Raw genomic sequence first — 18,557 nt, 5'->3', positions numbered from 1 at the left:
ATTGAAAGCATACAAAAAGTATGGTTAAAATATAGTGCTCTCTCCAAGTTAACAAATTTTCTAATGTATTTTATTCGCAATAAACCTGTGCAGGCCCTCCCTTAAACACCAAAAAACATTCATTGCATTCAAACATTCATTGCAACCAAACATTCATATTCTGTTTTCTCTTAGGTGCGCAATGCAAAGTTTTTGTTCCATTTCAGGTATGTTCCGAATTATTTTGATTCGGTTGCGTAGTATTAAATCAAATTTCCGATATATTATGAATTCGTTTGTAATTCAGTTTTGAATGCGTCATAGTTTTGTATCAATTGCATACAAGGTTTAGTTATACCCTAAAAATTTTCAATGCCGATATATTTTTTTACATTCAGGACCATTATTTCTCTTAGTGTAATAAATTATAATATTATTGTATATTGCAAATTATTACTCGCTTTTATGAGCTAGTGAAAAGGAATCAACATACTATTTTTCAGGGGCTCTTAAAATATATGTTAGCAAAATTTAAATTTTTTGCGTATGTGTAAACCTACTTTCCTCATTTAAGCATTGTATTCTTTTAAAAATGCTAGATAATATCCTTTTTTCTCTTTCTATAAGTATTTTTTACAAGGTTTTTGATTTTTTTAGTAGCTTTTTAAAGCTTTATCAAAATACAAATGAAGAAAAGGTGAAAAAAGGAGAGGCAAAAACAAATTCAAAATAATTCTACTAAATTCCTTTATCACTTCAGTTTTCTTCTTTGCTTATTTGTTATTTTCATTTTTTGTGTTGTCTTTTTTGCTTTCTGTCAGGATTAGGTGACAGTGTCTGCAAAATTCTAGATAAATAGCAACTTTTTTTTTAAGGAAATCAAATGTATATTATTAAATATCCTTTTTATCATACCTGTCGCTTCTTTTATTATTTACCATTAGCTTTTTATATACTTTTAACCTCAATGTTATTTGTCAATTACAATATGAAAATTTAAAGAATTTTCTTACAAATTCTTATAATCCACATCCGTTTTTTCTTTTACATTTTATTTGTTGAAATTTAAGAAAAAAAAAATGTCAGGATAATCAATAAATCTATTTCTGATATAAGAAGGTACAGAAGAGACGATCATTCTTATCAGTTTCATTGAATCAGAAATCATAAAAGAAAATTATTCCAAACGAATCTCGTAATAAAGTACTAAATCGTAAAAATGTTAGCGATATTGTGCCTTTTTTTACTGCTTTTATTGCTTGTAAGTTGGGAAAAAAATAAAATGTATTCGAGGCTTTAATCTTAAAAGCCGTCAATTGAATGATAACTTAATCGAGATTTGTTATAATGCAAAAGGAAGACATTATGTTTTTATAAAAAAGAAACCGAGAAGGCAAAAAATGGAAATTTCCACTTAATATTATACAACAATTTAAAAAATGCAATCGTTAACATGATTTACCATAAAAATCATTTAATTTTGGGAAGCTGTCTATATCAAAGGAAGTAGATTGAAAAGCGATAATATTTTCAAATGAACCTCGCAAATTTAGTTTATTATTATTTTTATTGTTTCCTTTTATTTTTTCTTTATAATTATCTAAAATTTTATAGATCTTTAAGTATCCGAAAACGTTAGCGAAAGTTTACAAAAAAACGCTGACGAATTGCAAGAAAACATGATAAAAGTTGGGAAAATTTTAGTCGCGTTGAATGTCAACCTAATGATTTTATTATTAGATGTAAAAGCACAGAGAATGAAATGGAACACAGGCAAACAACGTTGGCATTAACGCAATTTTTTAAATTTCAATTCTAGGCCCGCAATTTTGCAGACCTTCACATACAAGGAACATAAAGCAAACAATATTTTTAATAGTGCTTAAATTTGAACTTCCTATAAGACTTTAAGAACATGAAATAATGCAGCAAAACACAATATGACAAATTGTAGCCTTTTATAAACACTATTTCTAGTGGTCTTATGTAAAATTTACGTGCCGTAAGGAAGATATAACGTTTGAAGAACGTTTAGATCATGCATGAAGTTCTCGATGGATAAGAACTTTATTATTGAAATATTTTAGTACTTTTTTTTGTCATAAAACAACATGTTCACAATAAAGCCTAAGCTTATTTGAAAATTAAAATTACAAATATCCTTAAGATCTAAAAAGGATATTCAAAATGAATTTTATTGATTAGCTTTTTAAGCAAATGGAAGTTAACCACGAATCTAAAAGTTATTTGTTTTATAAAGGATTGCTATACTTAATTTTAATGGCCGCAGTGACTTATAAATACACTAAAACAATTGATTGCAGACCACAATAATTACACTATATTGCAATGATTTATTATTAATGCAAAGCATACGAATTTTGCAATTAAAAGCATAAAGAAATTCATTCAAAAATTATGTTGAAGAAATTAAACGAGTTCTCATTAAGCAAATAAAGGTTATGAACTACTTCTTTATTATATTTTCTATTTATGTATACAGTTTAATCCTAAAAAACATCCTTAATATTTCAAAGTTTATTGTTTACATTCATTTTATGTATGCACTTGCATATGAAGGTTAACATTATGTACAGCTCTAATATAGCTTTGCAAGTTTATTGCATAGAGAGAAAAACACTTCGGAAGGATATTTTTTCATTTCACTTTAGAACAACATTAAAACAATTCAATTACTGATCTAATCGTTTTTTCCTTAACTACTATTTTTTAACTACGAGTTTTTGTATTTCGAAAACACAATGAAAAGAAAAAAATTATTAAAACCAATTTTTATAATTTCATTTCGCTTTTTCCAATAACTTTCTCTAAAAACTTTTATAATACTAGCATATAACATGGATTTTTTATGTACTAGAAAACAAGTAATTTTTTTGTAATAGCAGGCAGTTTAAATTGAATATTTGAATTTAGAATTTTTGAAAAGTGCTCATCTTTTCATAATTTGAAAGTAGCTATAAAAACGTTAATTTGTTGCCTGCATGTATGCACTTTTTCTTTTTATTTGAAATCGTCTTTGAATTTTTTTTATACTGACTTATTCTCACCTTTCTAAAGTCCTAAATGCATTTCATTATGAAGTTATTAAAAAAATAAGCACAAAACTAAATACTGCAACTTGGGACAGTGTTGTTTATTTCTAGATAATACGAGTACCGATCTTCTGAAGCTCTTAGATACATTAAGAATTTAAGAAATTCAAAAAGAACTCAAAATGTAAAAATGATTTATAAAAAACAAATTATGGGAGTTAATTCGAATTTGGTTATGCAAAACCTACGGAATATACTCTATTGCAAAACCTTACTATTAAATACAAAAATGATTCCATTTCAAAGTTTAGAAGATTTTTTGTGCTCGGCAATGATTTTCCTATAATTTTAAAGTTTTTTTTCTTTATTTTTCTATTGATTAATATTTAAGAAACGAAATTTTCTACTTTTCTGGAAAATATTAGTTTAATTGAAAATTATAAATAGATATTTGATAATTAAACAATTTATAGAATTTTATTGATTGCATTACAAAACCTTATTTAACTAAAGGCAATCTAGTCTATTAAATAAACACAAGATTCGATTAAGAGCTTCAGTTTAACAGCTTATTTTAAATAATAATATTATTTTATTAAGTAATATTATTCCTTCACATTTTTTAAATAATTTGAACTTAAATGATTAATTCTTTTACATCATTCACATAACAATACATTCAGGTATTTTAAAGATTAGAGAACTGTAAAACAATATTTTGAATTTTCGAATTACTTGGAGATAAAACATAAGAATGGCTTTCTTTTTGACAATCTGACCATATTTGGCTTTCTTTTTGACAATCTTCTAGACTTTCGAATTACAATAAATTAGAATAATGTTAGTATTCTCACACAAACCTAATTTTTGTGCATTTCGTTGAGAGTATGTTGCATTTTCCGAAAAATATTTGACATTTACTTTAAAACAGTATAAATATTTTGCTACACAAGGGCCAAACAGACAATTTTAATATTATATATCAAAATATTTTCTAAGCTTTCTTCAAGAAAACAGTCTACATATATATATGTATTTATATATAAGTATATGCGATCTAGTCATAATTATTTCAAAAATGTGCTTCTACTAAAAATATTTTAAGTGTTGTGAATGGTTTTAATAGAAATAACTATACAAAAATAAGTGTATAATCTCGTAGTAAAACTTCGAGGTTAATATTCATAATAATTCAAGCATGAAAGGGGAATTTATTTGAATAATGTACCTCGTATAATATTTTAATATTGCAAAAGTTTCCCATAAAAGATCAAATAAATATTAACAAAACATATTGCTAGTTCTATATACATAAAATACACATATATATATATTTTATATGAACATCTAAACACACCAAAACATTCGCATCCCTATGTTATTGCTTTCACTTATATAACCATAAAAACGTATTGTGTTTTTACTAATACAAAGATTAAAATAATTTTTGAAAAGAAGAATTGAAAATCTATTGTGTTATGAGAGTTTAGGAACGTATTTTTGCAAATATTTAGAAAACAAAATTTGTATATAATACATATTATACGATTTCTACTTAAGAGCAAATTTTAGAGTTTGCGATTCATTTATACAATATTAAATGGAATATCAAATGAGTTGAAAAAGAAAATGATTTACATACTTTATTATTATGAGTGAAATTATTTATTATAAATTTATTTCAAAGTTATACAAATATGATATAAGATATATTTTATATAGAACAGTGGGGCAGATATTCAAATAGATACGAAATAAATATGAAAGTATTTGTATATAATTCGTATACGAAGGCCTTCTAAGTATTATGTTAGTATATAATACGTACACGTCTTTCAATTTAATTTCAATTTCAAAATTTTAAGGTGTTTTTTATTATAAATATTACGTAAGATATAAAAATTTGGGCTAATCGAATATTTATTGCATTCTGTGAACAACAAAGAAAAATATAACTTAATTTTAAATATTTGGAGTGAACAAAAGTATTTTGTGCATTAAGATTCAGGAGTCAAAACAAAATATTATAAATTGTAAATTCAATCAAAAACAAAAATTACTACAATTGTTCAACTTGAAAATTGATGTTATAGGAGGGAAAAGGGCTTATTGACTTCTAATATTGCTTTGTTTAAATTGTGTCTCGTTAATAAAAGAAAATCCAAAGAATTCTTGAGAGAAATCAATAGATTTTAAATTAAATTTTTCCCTATGGAAAAAGTTTTGTCCTAGCCCTATTGATCTAATTATATTGTTCGTACAAAATTTTAGTCCTTTAACCGAAGTAGTTTCATTAGCTCCTGCTTAGTAAATTTTCCTAGAAGAGAGTGACTTGTGTGTTTCGTAAATTAAAGTTTCAAGTCTATGTTATTTGAAAATAAATTTAAACCATGTTTAATTGCTAAACCAAGGCTGTAAATGAATTTTGAATAAAATAAGCATGCTAAAAATCGATTAATGGCTTTATGTTACATAACTGAGATAAAGACAAAATTTAAATTTATAGTCATTATTTCATTTTAATTAAATTAATAGAAAAAACCACACAATCTTGTATTTAATTTATTCCTTTAAGACATTAAAATATTTCAATAATTTGCGTATATTTTTCGTTCAATGTTACAATAAAAACTAAATCCCTTTTATATCTGCACTTTGTAATTTAAATTTATTAAAATTTGTATATACGATTATAATTTATGGTATTCATAACAAAAACAATTTTTAAATCTGAACTCATATGGGAATATAGTATAGAAACCTTAAATGTACAAGTATCTTTTACACATTCCCAAAATAATCGATACCTATATGAAATTATTCAAATTAAATTTATATTTAATATAAAAGCAAGATTTTCATACCGCGATAATATTTTAGTTACTTTTATCATAGTGAGATTTTTCGCATTGCATATTGAATTAAAAGACGCCATACCATAGGGAAATTATATTTTTCCGTGTAATTTATTTACAATTTGCGATTGATTGAATAATAAAAGTATAAAATTAATATTCAATTTGAATTATAAATATTATAATTTATATATTTTATTTTTACATGTTATGGTTATGTTGAAAAAATATAGTTTTATTAATTAAAAAAAATTATTTTTTTATTTTGGAATTGAAAATGGTGAAATTTAAAGGCTTTTAATACTAGGTATTTCTATTTAACAAAAAAAAAATTGTAATGTGTGAACAATTAATGTCGCTTCAAACCTAACTATACCGAAAATAGAACCGGATCAACATGGAAATTGAGTGTACGGCAGTGCGTTTTCTAAAACTGGTTTCACCACATTTTCACAAAGGGTCTCATTTTCAATAGAATTATACCTGTAAATTAGCATAATTTCGCCTTAATAAATTTCACACTTTTTTCAAAAAATTTTTAAATATTTCGGAATATAACAGCTTTTCTTTTTTCGCAATAGCTTTTGCTTTCTTACAACAGTTTCTAAAAATATAATTTTCATTTCAAAAAAATGTTTGTGTAAGTTTCAATTTCTTTCTTGAAATTTTTCAATTAGATTATTCCGGTTCATCATTATTATTAGATACATATTCCGGTCATTTAATAAACCCTAATTTAGTTATGGAAGTTTTTGTAATTGCATTACGAGGAAAAAGTTTTAACAATTTTTTATTATTTTCAAGATGTTTTTCGTTTACATTTTGAAGAGTTTGTAATAAATTAAAATTTGTTCAATTTGTGAAATAGAGGGTTTTCTCATAAAATTCTTTTCTCATGAAACTTTTAAGTTAACTGAAAATTATTAAACTCGTAATATGAATTAATTAATAATTATTCAAGGCTTGTTAAAGAGAAATTTTTGAATTTTTTGCAATCACAGTCTCTTACTGAAAACATAATTTTATAAATATCCTAATTTTTTACGTCACTGTAAAACTGTAAAATACTTTCACACTTGCCCCAATGCAAACTAACAAACATAAAATATTACTGTGTGCACAAATTATATGCACATGTTATTAGAAGATTTACAATAAAGTTTATTGTAGATCAAAATGAATGATAATCAAGGTAACAAAATCATTTTCATTTAAATTGTACCCAAATTTAATAATAACTTCCCTAAAAGTATGCAATAAAATAATTGTAAATTGAAATTGCATTATAAATTTCTTCAAATATTTTCATATAAATAAAAATATTATAATTTCAGTATATTTTATAAGTTCCATATCATGAACAAGATTGCGATATACGAAGTTTTATTATATATTCAAGCACTTAAATACTGTTGTAGTTAAGGTTACCAGCGATATTATTTTTACAACACATACGTCAATATCGTACATTATTATTCCTATATTATAAATTTTTATACGAACAAAATTATATTTAAAAAATTTATTAATGCATTCTTGGAACAAAAAAAAACGTAGGTAACATACACGGCCACAAAATATATTTACATAATTATTATATGTATGATACCCACTTAAAAATGTGTTAATTATACCTATACTGGTGTAGGTATTTACCTACAGAACGTTATTATGTATATGAAGTAAAATAATATTATTGCATTTGTAATAATCTTGAAAATGTATATATAATATTATTATAATCATTAAAAGGAAATGTAAATAATTGCTTTAATGAAGGACAAACTTGTATAATTTATGAGAATTTCAAATATTCTTCAAGATAATCATTATATGAATCAAAAGTAATGAATATACGAGTACATATTAAAAGAATATTCATACATTCATAGTTATATACATACATAAAAAATATGCATTTGTAGATTTTATTATCAAATTTAATCTTCTCATTTCTGAAGAAGAATAAATATTATGACGTAGATCTGTAATTGAAATAAACTACTTTGGATTCTTGTAAAATGTTTGTATATAGTAAGAAGAAAAGGATTGAAACGTCCTGAACCTAACAGAGAAAGAAGGTTATTAATTTTAGTGTATTGTGATTTTCTTTTTTCTCATAATATTATAAAAAGATAAGTGTAAAAGTGACATTTTATTTTTACATTTACTACAAAGTAGTATGTAAAATTTTTAATTTTGAGATTTTTCTCGTGACTGATAAAGGCAGTACTTATATGCGAAATATGTGGGTGGCGGTATTAGTTATCAAAAGTGTGTCACAATTCATTCTTGTTATTGTTTGAAAAATCAAAATGTGTATACGAAAATTAATGTACCTAAACAGCCTCAAATAAGCTTGGGATGCTTTTCTCGAAAATTCTTTAAATTAAGTTTCAATAATTCATTAAAGATCTTGACTTAAAAATAGTATTTTTATTTAAATTTTATTGAATTGTTTTGTTGTTTCATAAAAGTATTTTAATTTATTATATTTATTTCAAAATCGGCATTTTATGATTGGCAATTCTAATTACCAAATTCATTTTCTTTAAATTCATAATTTTAACTAATAATATATACTGAGTAAAAGTTTAAATATTAAATATTTTTAACGTAAATAGTTTTGAAAAACTTATGCTTTTCAATTTTCCCCCATGAATTTTATATCTCTCAATAAGAAACTAGCACTCGAATAAAAAACATTGAAAATTACATGGATGTAATAAATGTGTAGTAAGAAATAATTGAATACACGATTTTCTATAACAAAAAATTTAAATATTTAATTTGCATAGTACAATTTCTCCGAACATGAAAATCATTAATCAAAAATTGAATCACGTGGCAGAGGCCCGTAATTAAGCAGTTTTTTCTCATTATGCTATTTGAATCCATACGCCATTTTGAGATTTTTTAACCTTAGGAACTTTCTGGGGTTTTCGAACTCGACCTTTCTTTCTATCTTATCCACGTCCCTTAGCTCTCTTAGTTTTTGAGAATTTGAGAGATAATTTTGGTCCATATCCACCTCTTTTACAATCAATCACGTATCTTTGATCCATATACAAAACCACAAAATGTATGAAATTTTTGCTATCAAAAGCATGTGCGTCTTTGCGTCATGAACATCATATTAAATATTTTATCCATAATATGAATTTTCTTAAACTATTAAGAGTACAATATAAAATGTAAAATAAATAAAAGGATTGAAATTAAAATATTAAAAATATTTCTAATAAAATTGAATTCCTGTTAGAAATAATTATACTGCTACATAAAAAAAATTAATAATTAAAAATTAAAAACTGAATTTGTGTAAATTGACGAATTTCAGTTCAGTATTGTGATCTAAAATGCGAAAATCAATGTATAAACCAAATAAAATTACAATATCTAGTTCTAGTTTAGTTAAATTACTCTAATTTGAGAATAAAGTAAAGCCGGTTAAAATGAACCGAATCAAACAGACCAAAAAAAGAAACTAATCCAGGAAAAAAGTGAGCTTTAAATGAACTTCATTTAAACCGTAAACTTTAAAGGGCTGTAGAAACAGTGCCTCAATTATAAGTTCTTATAAAACAAGGTCTGTAATAAATAATTGTAAAAAATTAACAACACTTATAACATCGGTATGAAAGTACATATAAAAAATTATAAATAAACAAATTGAACTATAAACTGAAACCAAACAAAAAAAAACATTGTTCTAGTACCTATTCTATTATAAATTAAGAATAAAATAAAATTCATCTGATCATGTTCTACTTTTAGAATTCAATTTAATTTGAATAAATTTTCTTGTAAGATTCAATTTCTAAAATAATTTTTCCATTTTCTTGACTTTTCCTTTTTTTTCTATATTTCTTATTTTAACAATATTTTAGTAATAAATTTTCTATTTTGTTTTTCCTTTTATTTCATTTTTGTCTTTTATTTTCTCTTTGTGTTTTCTTTGCTTTTTCAGTTTTGCTTACTTCCCATACTAGAATATTTTTTAAGAACTTTTTAAATAAAATTGAAAAAAGAACAGGTGATTAGCTGTACTCCGTTCGTCTGTCTAAATTTTTGCGAGAAATTTATTCCTTTCGATATTTTTTACGTACCTCTACCTCTCTTAAAGTTATAGGCCCTCAAAGTCCTAAAAATACAATTAAAACCGCAATTTTGTTTTAATAACTTGTTTCTATTATCGCGAATTAGTAAAGTCAAATATTACAAATATGAAATAGTCCACAAAATTAGTGATAAATAATTTATTTTGTTAGAAGAAAACTTTTTCCACTTCGCTCTTCTTTCAAGTTATGGTCTCAGGAAATTAATAAATTTAGAGGCTCTCTTATGTTTGTGAAACTGCAACTTTTCGAATTTCCATTGAAGCAAATTGCTTACGGTCGTGTTCTTCAATCAACTAATATAATTGTTCCTCTTAATTCACGCATTTATCCATTAAATTCGACTATTAACTGAATCTTCTTTCTATTTTATGCTTCTTCTCCGAAAAGTATGCAATATTTTTATTTTATGGTGTGTTTTTTCCTATAGGTATTACTGAAACATTTTAATTAAAAATTTAAGAGAAAAGTGCTACTTTACAAACAATTGTAAAGTTTCAAATTTATTTTTATTGGTTTACTCATATATAATGTAATGTAATACGTACACCTGCATACAAATACAAACACACTTTTAAACATATCCTATCGGAAAAATGTAGGTGTAAAAAGTTTTTCCTATATACCTATGCTTCAATTCTTATTTTCAATGAAATTTTTGTCCTATATGAACAATTTTTTTTTATATTTTCACTAGAGATTAACAACAAAAAAAATTATAAAAAAAAAATAATAATAACAAAAGAGTACATTAAATATAAGAAATCAGAAGAAGAAGAAGAGGAATTTATTAAGCAAATAGTGTTCTAACTCAAACTGCAATTTATATCATTTCGATTTATTTGTACAGGTGATGTATTAGTAGTATAAATGTATATTTATTTATATGCATGTGGGTACTGTACAATTATTGTACATACATGTGCTTCATATGCATAATATTTTTTTCATTTTCCAGAAAAAAAAAATAAATTCTAAAAAATATAAAATATAAGAATTGATAAAGTTAGAATGTAATATACACATACACAAGGATATACTCATAAATATTCTTAAAATTTATAATCTTTGAAACTTTCTTTCGAAACAAAAATTTGTTTGAATACAGAGTGAGCCATTTTTAAACTGCACAATTAGTATTGGTAATAAATTTGATAATATGATTTTTACTATCCTTGTGTGATATTGTATAATATTTTGACCGTACGACTGCACTGTACGTCACATGATAGAAGCAATTATGCAGACTTATTTCATATTTCTTATACCCCGTATGTTTAAATTAATAGGACAGTTTTTATTTTTTATAACGATATTTTTCATAGAAAACGACATTCTGGTTTGAAAATTATTAGAAGCCATCAAAAATTTTATTATTTTTATAGACGATACTGCTACTGCTAGCATATAGCAAAGAACTTTCTCTTTACTAATAATATATCTCACGGGAAATTAAATTTAGGGTTATACAATTTTTAGAACATATTTGACTATTTTTTTAAATTACAATCTCCTATTGAGATGAAAAAATGTTGTATATTTTTGTTCCTATTCAGGCAAAAGTAACCTAGTTCGAGTTTAACTTGTTATGATTTTTAGCCCATTTCTACTGACCAAACATGGACAATTTTTTTTTAATCATTATTAAAAATGTAAAATTTAGGTAGTATAAAAATCTAAATGCATACATTCAATTATTTTCTTAATTAATTGCAAGATTGAGAGCAAGTTCTGATTAAATGGCGTTTTTTTTTAAACGGATCAATTTGTACTCATGTAAGAAAATTTTTATTATAAAATATTTTAAGCATATTAAATCGATATATATATACATTTAATATAACAAATCTAAACTTAGTTCTCACTCAGATATTTAATGAGAAAATTTTATATTATGTCAACAATAAATATAAAGAAATAATACGAGTATATAAACAAATAAATAAATTTAATACTATGAGCACATAGCTAGATGAATTGGAGTTCATATATGACCCATAGATTTTCCAAGATTTTTTTCTTATATTGATTGAGTCATCAACTATGTATATATAGTAGAACATAATTATACTACCTTTATACAATTATAACATCTTCCAAGAAGCATGTTATGTATACTTCCTTGCCAAAGGTTTTTGCATATTCAACAAAATTAAAAATAGGAAAACATTTCCTTGTGTATAAAACATTCGGAATTCTTTAGAAAGAAATATCAATGAAAAATAAAATATGTAGGTAAATTTATTTAATTTTTTGATTTAAACCTGAAACAGCAAAATATATTTTAGATAGCTTATACGTACTTAAGTGGAAATATAAAAATTTATGCTATACGTACAGAAATGTTATGTAATGCATCAACAAGTTTCGAATTCTTTTCCTATAATATTTTTGCTAAATTCGTTTGTAACATTTTAATAAGTTTGAATGAAATTTGGTCAAAATTCTTAAAAAAGCTCAATAATCTTTGAGTGATTCAAAATTTAAATATTGCTTTATTTGATAAGATATGCTTCGGGGAGGTTTCAATAAAAAATGTGTTAAAACACTGTGGTTTATGCTGATAAATTTTGCTTTATTTGGGCTTAATTATAAAAGACTCGCTGCACCTTGTACTTTTAATAATAATGCTTATCTTTTTTTAAAATGACGAATTTTTTGATTTGCATACACATGGTTGTGTGAAAAGAAGAACTTCACTTAATTTTTATTCTTAATTTAAATTTCCTTAATTTGATCTTTATATTTAATATTATATGTCTTGAAAAATTAAAAAAGTAGTTAGCATGGTCATTGCAGTAAATCAAATTTAAATAAACTTTAACTGACCTATAGACAATTTTTTCTGGTTTGTTCGTAAAAGGTAGATATTGTCACAATTTTACAATACTTATGCTTGATAAAGTCAAGCAATTTTAACATGAAGTTCTTGACTACATTACAAGATACGCTAAAACTATAAAAGTCTATTAGATGTATCGTGAGCATAAAGAATTTATTGTTCCATATTACTTTCAAAATAACCAATGAATCGCACTCAAGCTACATCCCTTTATTCGATTTTTCCATTTCTTGAAATGCTTATAAAATTTTTATTCATTTGACCATGTGAATATTTTATAAATTCCATGTTCTCTGCAAAAATATTGAAAATTTTATATAGTGAAAACAACCAGAAATTGTCAGATTTCTTTTAAATGTATTCAAAGTGTAAATGTTTAAAATTAAATATATGAATATTTTATATAAATCCTTGAAATATATAAGTATATAAAATTAATTCCATACTGTTATATGAAATGAAAATTTCAGAATGAAGAGAAATAAAAAATCAACGAGAAATGTAATATTTTACATAAACATATAATGTAAGTGCACATAATAAAATATAAATGATTTAAGTTTCAAGGGAATAGACGTTCTAATTTTAATATCCAGAATTTCTTTAAATATGTACAGAGTTTACACGTATACCAATATTATATTTTTTATTATTAATGCAAATTTAAAAATATTTTGCATACACATTTTGAAAATAACTTTTTAAGGTATTGATTACACTTTTGGGGCTTACTATAGGTATACACGTCTTTAAATAACAAATTAATAAAGTTTCAATAATAAACAGAAATAAAATATTTATTTTATATGTTAAATTGATTTAAAATATTGAAATAAGCATTATTTTTGTACTTACATAATGTAGAAGGATTATAAAATTTAAAGATTTAAATTGGAAAAAAATATTAATGGCTAATATTTAAGTGAAACAGAACCGAGGTTTGAGATGAAGTGGAATTATTATTTTGTGTGCTTAAAATGCACTATATTCAAGTTTAATTTCGCATATAACGTCGTAGTATCTTTGTGAGTTATTCGTATTGACCTGGAGAAGCTATTCAATCCATTGTAAATTCTATAGTACTATATTTTTATACATTTAAGCCTCCCCATTTTCGAGCAAGAAAATCAAATCATTACGAAGTCATTTATTTTATTTCATGAAGTCATAAAATGATTTGAGTCTAGTATGCTATACTGAAATACATAAATAATTAACTATCTGATTCAGTCTTTTTTTAAAGATTTTGATAGCTTCTCCTTTAATATAAATCGACTTTTACAAGAAACTTAGTTCAGTAAGGAAAAAAATTTTACTTATCTTCCCCCTCTGAAAGCTATAACTCCTAAAAATTCTAAAAATGCTATTTTTTGATCACTTATTGTAACGAAACCAAAAATATTCTCTCAAGTTATTGTCTTTGGAAATTTGTAAAATTTGAATTGTCGGCACCTTATATTTCCGAAGCCTCAAGCTTTTCCAAATTTTTAAAAATGCAGAATGCTCAAGATAAATTCCATGTCATCAAAAAATATAATTATTTTTCTTGAAAAATTAAATGAATTATTTGCTCCTTCCATTTTGTTCTTTGCTGATCCTGAACTTATACAATTCTTTTATATATAATTTTGTATATCAATCAAACTAATTTAAATAATGTAGTATAGATTGCTTTAAGAAACGCAGTTTTCATTTGTTGCAGGGAAAAGTGCTTCTTTACAAACCATTGGTTTGACCCCACTTAATTTGTACCTTAGAAATTACTTTTTCAATAGTTATTTTTACTAATAAATTTTTATCTTAATTTTTATATCAATTAATATTTCTATATGTATATGAAATGAACTGCCCCTTAATTCATATCTGATCTTTATTATTATTTGTTGATTCAGTTTTGCTTTCTATTAATTTCAATTTAATTTTCTTACGTATGCTAAATTAGGTATACTGTATTGCACTATTTAAACTAACTTGTTCAATAATATCTTTTTTATTCTGCATTGAACATTACTGAATTCCGGAAAATTTTATTTTTTTAATTTAAAATTTTATATTCTAAAAAAATGTGAAATTGTTTCGTAAATTTTTTTGATAGAGATATTGGCAAATAAATTTTCATAGTTTATTATTTTTTCAAGAGAATTTAAAATAAAATTAAAATGTAGATATTTAGAAATAAATTTTTATTGCCATAACAATAATAATGACGACAATCAAAAAATCTATTAAATTATTTTCAGATTGAGAAATTATTGAAAATACATTAAATTGATTTTTACCCACACACCCATATTGACAAGAAAGGAAAATATTGCATTAGAGATTATAAAATTATTTTAATATTATTTTTATCCTATATATTAATACTTTAATAAAATTTCTTCCTTTAAATTTTGTGCAATTAAAAGATAATTGTATTCAGAATAAAATTATTTAAAACTCTATTTGAAATATTCAGGATAATTTTAATAGAAACTTAATAAGATTTTAAATACTTTATTATTATTACGTATGGCTTTATGTATCTTAAAATAATAACGTATTGCTTTCATAATTAAAGAGAACTTGTTATATCGGATTATATCGGAGTCCGGAGACATATAAGAAATACATTCGACTTAACTTTGCTTTTGCGAACCTCATGACTGAACTTATGTAAAGTATATTAAACATTTATTACAAAAATTATTTCGCCGCAGCATATTGTACAAGATAATATGTATATATCACTTGACATTTTAATTATAAATTTATTGTACATATCTACTACATACATATTGTGAGCATTAAGTTTTAAAATTAAAACGTAATTAAAATTATTAAAAAATTAATGCTCAGTAATAAAAATATATTAAGGTATTAAAATTATATAACATTTTAAAAGTAGTACTGTGGTTTCCGCGCTATATTAATTTACTTGATAGTATACGCAAATTCAGTTAATTCAATATGGTATAGACTGTTTAACTGTAGTGTGTCATTATTTTATTTAAGCTATAAGTGGCTTAAAATTTTTAAATATGGCCCTATAATTCCACTTATTTAAGCTTTTTAAAATTTGAATAATATACCCTTTATAGTATCCGAAATATGCTAAAATTATTTATGGAATTGTAGAAGAGATAATGCAAAAACTTATAAATCTACGACCAAATTTAAATAGAATAATGGTATTCATAATGGTAGCATTCATTCATGCAAAATTAGCTTTAGCTATACGGTTCCCGAAATATGGCCTTATTATTTTAAGAGTTGTATGGCAGTTATTCGACCACCTGATTTGATCCAATCCAAATTAAAGACGATTCTTGTAGTACTCTTTTGCTCTTTTTAAATTGTGAAAATTTAGTTAAGCCATTGCTAACGAAATAAGAGTCGAGCTAAGAGTTGAAGTTTTTATGCTATCGCTGGGATGAATGGATCACAAGGTAGTTGAATACGTAGTTGTTAAAAAAAATTATATATAGAGCTAAAATGTTAGTTGGTCTACTTTAAATTTAACTTAAGTTTCTACAAAACAAATAAAATTGAAATTTCATTTTTTAATTCAATAAGGTCTTAGTTTTTGTAAAAATCTAATTTTTGGGTATCTTAAATTTAATATTCAATCAATTTTCTATATTAATTAAACTGATTTCAATTATATCAAAATGTTAATCTTTTGAAAATGACATAAACAGAATTTTTTTGAAATGTTTATTGAAAATTTCATTATGTTTCACCAATAATAATTTAGTACTTATTAAGTATCCTTAAAATAATTATTTATTTTACGTATAACCAAAATCTATAATATTGTTGTAGAAACAAGAAGCTTTTCTACCACATTAAAATTTAATAATTTAAATTTATGTTTTATGAATCAGTGGTTAATAACAAATCAATTGAATCTGTTGACCAGCTTTCTGCAATCCAAATATAATAACACATTTGAAGTACAATGACACTTATAGGGTAGCCCGTGCCTTAGATGCCATTAACGTGTACGTTATTCGTTGACTCTTGCAACTTGACTCGTTAAACTCTTGGAATTTGAAAATGATTTGGATAAGTATAATGTATAGTGCTGACAGGAATTCTGATAGATTGTAATAATAATAAATCGAACAAGTGACATGAAGCAAGACTTGTGTTAGTTGAATCAGTGGTTAGCAAACCATATAAATTAGACCGAAGCACATATTACCTTTTTAATAAAATTGCTTTAATTTTTAGTTTTATTCCATTCCGTATTATGTGAATATTTTCAAGTACGATCATTGTTCTAAAAATAATTCAAATCAACTTCAAGTTAATTACAAGATTCTCATTAAATTTTTTATAACGTCGTCGTTATACATACAGTTTATATACACAATAACACATTGAGGTTCAAAGAGGGAAGCATGCATGTATGAATTTATCTTAAATTTTTATTCCACTTAAAAAAGGACTCAACAAACAAATTTATTATTTATATTATTTAATATTCTTAAAGAGTATTCATTTTGGCTACTGGGGTTTCTGTTTATATAAGAAAATGATTCTGGAAATCCCTTCTGTAATTTTCAATAAACACAAGTAAAATATATTCTGATATGCATTTTAATTTGGATATATACATACATTATATAAATAATATGTTAGTAATCCCTACATATGAAAATACCTGTATTTTACATTTGATACGAGAAAATTTACCTCAATTTTAATTAAAAAAACAAACTCTTTTATTCGAGTGTTTATTTATTTTAGTAAATTTTATGTATTGAACTAATGTTCTTGATTATAACATGGAAAATAAGGTTAGTAACTTTTCTTACATTCCTTTGAATATAATCCTTATAATAACTACGGTATATCAAATTTCGAATTTTCAGTATTAACGTGCATGCATACTGTATGAATTTGATGCAATTACAAATTACCATCCAAGCGTATAACCTTTTCTATAGTTACACAGCGACAGACTTTCATATAAGATAGGGTTCTCTAGGTTTTATTGGTTTCATTCTAAGGCTTTATTGGTGAACATGTTTCGGTATTACTAAAGCCCTAACACTGCCACTACTAATTTATGAAATTTTTCAAAATGATATAATTTTTTTTTGTTTGAATAAATTTACTGTAATACAAATAAATAATATTGAATTTAGATAGCCCTAGTCGATAATATTGAGTTAATTGTGTCAGAAATAGTGAATCCTCCCCCAGTTACAGCTATATCTACATGTACAAAAACCTCATTATCGACATGAATTATTTTGAGGGTTATTTTAAAAGACATTTTAAATATTATTGAATTGGTAAAGAAATAAATGTCAAGAAACGTAAAGTGACAGAATATTTTCTACTTTTATTTTATTATAAGTTTGCTTGAGTGCCATTTGGCAACAATAATATTCCAAATTCTTAGTTTCAGTTCAACTAATTAATTTCAAACGGACTCGCTAATATTTAGCAATAAATTATTAAATGAAAACAATGCACATTGCAGTAATGATTGCCTAAAATATTAGAAGAAATTCTGATAATGTAGAATTCTACAATTCATTAGAAAAAAACTTCGCAATGTAGAAAGTTGGGCCTTATGTTCATACAATACTCGTGAAATTCTTATTTTAATATTGTAATGATTGTGCCGAACAAGACATTTCATAGGTTTATCATTTTTCTTAAAAAAATATACCTTATATTTCAGTTTTACATTTTTCTAAAAGTTTCAGTTTTT

The 18,557-nt window shown here is 24.3% G+C and overlaps 1 protein-coding gene across 3 annotated transcripts in view; it reads left to right on the top strand.

Annotated features, from left to right (window-relative positions):
- Positions 1 to 18,557, top strand: part of LOC129610922 (zwei Ig domain protein zig-8) — a 94,538-nt gene that overhangs the window by 50,306 nt on the left and 25,675 nt on the right. The gene's annotated exons all lie outside the window — the stretch shown is intronic.

This window comes from Condylostylus longicornis, unplaced genomic scaffold, assembly GCF_029603195.1.
Source record: "Condylostylus longicornis isolate FDR11 unplaced genomic scaffold, ASM2960319v2 ptg000048l, whole genome shotgun sequence".
NCBI classification, from domain to species: domain Eukaryota; kingdom Metazoa; phylum Arthropoda; class Insecta; order Diptera; family Dolichopodidae; genus Condylostylus; species Condylostylus longicornis.
Note: the sequence above shows the minus strand (reverse complement) of the source record. Positions and strands in the feature narration are given on the sequence as shown.